The sequence below is a fragment of the Gobius niger genome (genome assembly GCF_951799975.1).
Source record: "Gobius niger genome assembly, chromosome: 11".
Classification (NCBI taxonomy): Eukaryota; Metazoa; Chordata; class Actinopteri; order Gobiiformes; family Gobiidae; genus Gobius; species Gobius niger.
The window spans coordinates 33,188,915-33,194,687 of record NC_136862.1 but is presented as its reverse complement, the minus strand read 5'-3'; the positions used below and the strand labels follow the sequence as shown (position 1 = coordinate 33,194,687).

General features: G+C 44.7%; 1 long non-coding RNA gene across 1 annotated transcript; it reads left to right on the top strand.

The window, feature by feature from the left end:
- The first annotated feature begins 993 nt into the window (after positions 1-993).
- On the top strand, positions 994-1,470 carry LOC306970820. The gene is made up of 3 exons (XR_013793419.1): positions 994-1,135; positions 1,201-1,304; positions 1,377-1,470. It is a non-coding gene; the product is annotated as an uncharacterized lncRNA (long non-coding RNA).
- The last annotated feature ends 4,303 nt before the right edge of the window (positions 1,471-5,773 follow it).

Sequence of the window (5,773 nt, the reverse complement as noted above, 5' to 3'; positions counted from 1 at the left end):
GAAAAATACACATAATGCTTTATAAAGCGCTTTACAATTCTGTGCATTATTCATTCACTCTATACTCGGCGGTGGTAAAGTAGCCGCCCTGGGCACGCACTCACACGCGCACACACTATTCATCTTCATGTTACTTGTCATATAGCACATAAAATACTGTATTTTCCAGACAGGTTTTTATTGAACAAGTAGTAGAAAAGCCTTTAAGACTGAAATTATGATCAAAAAACCCAATACCATTCATTTTAACAAACTCCCCAAGTATTTCCATGCAGTTTCAGAAGGAAAATATTGGTATATACAGGTACAGTATACATATAAGATACAGAATTTTTCACAACAAAAGAGGTATTAGTGCTGCTCAAAGGGAGTAGGAAGAAGTTAGTTATAACTTATAAGGCCCTACCCCTCCAAAATGAAATATTACTTCCTTTGTAGTATTTTTGTTGACATCATGCAGATTACTTCTGGTGGAATATAGACATATTTCACTGAGTCTAGAGGCGTGTCTGTCGTTGTGTCCTGTGCTGCTGTAGCCTGCCGCTGATATGAGAGAGAAGTGATGCCAAATCCAGGTAGATATAATAGCACCAAAGCAAGATTTGTGCATTTATGCATCGTGTGGCAGAAAACATGAGGCTCAGAGCGGAATTGTAATATATGATGTAATCGTACATCTCTAATTGCAAGTGTACTTTACTTTAGACTCTTAATTTATTCACTTCAGCCTGTTACCTGCCATCGAGGGTTAGGGTTATTGTTAGTAATTATATATATCTAAATCTCAAAGTGTATTGATAGCTTTCAGCCTATATGCCAGTGTGATGCCTCATTTGAAAGCCAAAACTTTCTAATTTATAAAAATATGTATGAGATCTGTGTGAGTGAAACTTAACTTACATTTGCTGTTCCGAGCCCTAACCCAAGCCCTCTGATCGGGGGACGACAAGTCCCAAGTTAAGTAAGTACAATTTTAATGTTTATATTTTCAGAGAATCACACCTCTGGGGGCTGGCAGTATTTTGAAGGTGGTTGGTATCTGGGCTCAAACACAAAGCGGAGCTGGAACGAGAGCAGGAAGTTCTGTCAGGAGAAAGGAGCAGACCTCATAATCATCACCAGCACTGAGGAGCAGGTCTGCAGACATGGACCCTCATGTAACAACTGCACATATCGTCTAACAGCTTCTCTCTTACTCAGGAATTTGCACGTACAACGTTCCATGGGGTCAGATGGATTGGACTGAGTGACTTGGAGCAGGAGGGTGTTTGGACATGGGTGGACGGCTCTTTGCTTAACACAAGGTTCCTGCAGACGGTCATAAATATTCACTCACGCTCAACAAATCATTTTCTCAATAATTGTTTTCCTTTCAGCTTTTGGCATCCCGATGAGCCGAACAACGCTGATTTAAATGAATATTGTGGTTCACTGAACTATGATGACCGGATCCAAAACTGGAATGATGGCCAATGCTCTGGGGAATTTTTCTGCATCTGTGAAAAATAAAAAATAAAAAGTTTCTGCCGCTGTTAAGTCACATTATGTAATAAAATACAGCATTTTGTAATAAACATCCCCAATGCATCATGTAATACATTTTGCTGCTTTATGTCATAAGTTATAACTTATTACAGTTTGAGACATTTGTGACAAAATGCACTTGAAACTTGAAATTTTTATTTTCAGAAAAATGTCAAAACAATCCACAATAGCATTTTACACAGTGAGTGCTGCGCTGTTTGGGGGATTTAGCTGTTGAGTGCCAACAATCCAGACCGTTTTTCATGACATTTGTAGCACCACAGCATATTCTGTGTTATAAGATAAGATAAGATAGACCTTTATAGCTATGGACACGTGCTGTGGCTCGTTTCAAACGCGCTCCAGAGAGCGAGAGAAGTGTCGGGTTTACAGCTGTTCACTACACAACACCGACTAAAAAAAAGAAGAAAATTTTCAATTTTCTGCCCCCTTCCGAGGCAGAAAATTGATTTACCACAATAGTGAACGAGTTTGCTGAGCAGAAGACCAGCAAAGGTTACTTCAGACGGGGGAGTGAAAGTTTGTGTGGATGTTGTAGCTAACAATAATGCTAATGTTGTCCGCCCATTTTCAACAAAGTATTTAAGCACTTTTTATTATTGTTGGTAAGTGGTTCACTGTAAATAACAGTATTAATCTTTTCGCTAAATTAAACACTGTCTTTTATTAATTGAAACCGGAAGCGCGTCCATCACGTGACCGGTTTATGCTAGTTTAAAAGAGCTAGGCCCACAGCCTCAGGGCAGAAGCTGTGGCGCAGTAGTCGGGCCGTGGCCTAAGCCTTGTTACATCTGGGACGTGGGACCTATGTTTACCCTTTTCTTTTCTGTACTATTCGAGCTCGAAATAAACTTTGAAAAGCCAACTGATTCTCCCTGGTGATTTCGAGGGGGCAACAAAATCTTGGTGTTTCTGCCCGGTTGGATTAAGTTTGTGGATGACCTGGACCGCTACCGTGGATTGTGGCTACCGGAGCGCGTGTGTGGACTATATTCGTGAGTGGAATACGCTACGAGAGACGCCAACACGAAGCTATCACGGAGCTAATGCTAACGGGAGCGAGGTCAAGGAAGACGACACAACCCACCGCAAGTCACGATCAAATCCAAGGTAAAAGACTTTCCAACCATGCCAGACTTTAACGAACAAGTGTCTGAATGGGAAAATATGCTGGAAGAAATCGAGGGAAAGCTAATTGCCTTACCTGCTTCGGAACTTCTTAAAATATGCACTACACTTGAAAGAAATGTTGAAGATGAAGATAAAAACTCACCTCGCAAATTGAGAAGGCTAATTCTGCGGCATTTGGAGTGTGAGGATGTCACGTCGCTTGAAGATGGAGGAATGTCATTGTTATTGAAAATAAATGACAGAATTGATGAACTGAGAAAAACGCTGTCTACGTCTGGTCCCACGTCGCCACGCCGCCCTCTGGCGGACACAGCTGGTACTGCGCCCAGCAACACGGAACCTGTGGTAAGACCACGCACCTCTGCCACCACGCTTACTGCCGTTAATAATTTGACTGAAAGAACTCAAACTGTTGTTCACCCAATGTATAGAAAAGACTTTAAAATTAATGGACAAATTGGTGAACATAATCAAACGGATAAGCTGGGATATGCAAGTTTAGAAAGACAAATTACAAAAGCATTAAAGAAGGGATATGATGAATGCGAAATTATTGATGCAGTCCTTCAAGCTATTATTCCAGGAACAAAACTGCGAAGTTATCTGGAAAGTAGAGATGATTTGTCATTGCAAGCTCTGAAACAAATATTGCGGACTCATTTTGTTGAAAAAGATGCTAATGAGCTGTACCACTCCTTAACTCGTGCTGCACAAGATCACGGAGAGACTCCAGTCCAGTTTTTAGTTCGAGCTATGGACTTGAGGCAACAGATACTCTTTGCTTCAGAAAGAGCAGACACTGGCTTGAAGTACAGCCCAGAGCTCATCCAAAATCAGTTTTTGCAAACCATACTTACCGGACTCCAAGATGACACCATCCGTATTGACATAAAGTCACATTTGCAAAATCCAAAAGTAACTGATGAAGTTCTGCTGGAGAAAATGACCGCCGCCTACAACCTGGAGATGGAGAGGAAGGGCAAGCTGTCAAGCAAATCCAGAGCCAAGGTGTTAGCGGTGAGTAATCCACATTTCACTGATTCAGAGAGCAGCAGTTATGACAGTAACTCTACCAGTCATAAAAAGCAAAAGTTTGAAAAACGTGACGCATTGATGGAGAAAGTAGACCAGGGGAACAAAGCAATCTGTGAAGCCATTCAGAATCTCACCACTCAGCTGTCAAGCCTGCACCAGCCACCCGGACAACCACCACCATGGGGACAAGCCAGCCACAGCTACAACAGACCACCACCAAGGACACGCCCCAACCGGCAGTGTCACCAGTGCCAGCGGACCAATCCAGGGGGGAAATGCGACCACTGCTACAAGTGTGGGAGCATAGACCACTGGGCCGTTGGTTGCCGCAGAGCGCCTAGGAACACCACAGCCTCCACCAACAAGATCGAAACCAGCGTACATCTTGGTAAGAACACAGACATATTCTGCACCACAGCGCCCCTCACTGGTAAACAACATCAAACTGCTAAGCTGGTGGGGAGGAGGTGCCTTGTTCGAGCCACAATGAACAATGTCGACACCAAAGTGCTGTGGGACACTGGCTCACAAGTGTCCATTATTGGAGATGAGTGGAAGCAGAGACACTTACCCTATGTTACTGTGAGGCCTGTGGAAGAGTTACTGGAAGAAGGAGGGCTGGATCTGTCCGCAGCAAATGGGACAAAGATTCCATATCAGGGCTGGATTGAAGTGAACTTTGCACTGTCACAAGATGCTGTTGCTGGGATGAGTGATGAACCAGTAGTTGTTCCCATCTTAGTTGCCTCTACAGATCTGGAACGTCCTATTATTGGATTTAATGTAATTGAGGAGCTGGCTTTGGCAAATGAGGGTCTTGGGAGCTGTTTTCCTTCTGGTCACATGGTAAGGAGATTTTGTTCAGCACTTGATGTGGGTCAGGAAACTGCGAGGGCTGTTCTAACTGTTTTACAGAAGCCGTCACCTGAAAACAACCCCCACATTGCTCGTCTGGGAAGAATGCCAGTTACTGTCCCAAAGAGGAACGCCATCCAAGTGCAATGCAACTATCTACAGCAAGGGTTGCTCTGTGGAACTCACGTCGTGTTGGAGCCTAACCCGGAGACACCGTGGCCCACAGGACTCAAAGTAAGAGAGCAGCTCATTCAACATCAAGAGAATACGAGGATTAAGGTAACTGTTGAAAACACAACAGACTGTGATATTACTCTTTGTGGCCGCACAACGCTTGGCTGGTTACACAGTGTTGATGCAGTTTATCCACTAGAGCCCAAGTCACCAGAGGGCAGTGCCACATCCTCACCGGAGCAGCCCAGTCAAGCACCACAGAGGGAGCCCTGGGTCCCGCCTGTAGATCTGAGTCACCTCTCGGCAGAGCAGCAGCACAGAGTTCGTCAGATGCTGGTGGAGGAGGGTGACGTGTTTGCCAGAGATGAGTGGGATGCTGGTTGTGTCACTGGTTTGCAAATGGACATTAATTTGAAAGACTCTGTTCCTGTCCAGAGAACATACAATGCCATACCCCGACACCTGTATCAGGAAGTCAAGGCTCACATTCAGGATTTGTTGAGTAGAGGTTGGGTTCAAAAGTCCTATTCCTCTTACTCTTCACCGGTAGTCTGCGTCAGGAAAAAGGACGGCACTCTCCGGTTATGCATTGATTACAGGCTGCTGAATGAGAAGACCTGGCCAGACCGTCATCCCATCCCCAGGATCCAAGAAATCCTGGAAAACCTGGGTGGAAACTCCTGGTTCACCGTCCTGGACCAGGGCAAAGCATACCACCAAGGCTTCATGAGCGAGAAGAGCAGACCATACACAGCCTTTATTACACCATGGGGACTCTATGAGTGGACCAGGATCCCATTTGGCCTCTCAAATGCCCCGGCTGCTTTTCAACGCCACATGGAGGGATGCCTGGGAGATCTGAGGGATGAAGTCTGTGTGCCCTATCTGGATGATGTCCTTGTTTTCAGCCGCACATTTGACCGACATGTGGAAAACGTCAGACAAGTCCTGCGGCGACAGAGAGCCTGTGGGATGAAGCTGAGAGCCGAAAAATGTGAGTTGTTTAAGCCACAAGTAACGTATGTTGGTCGTG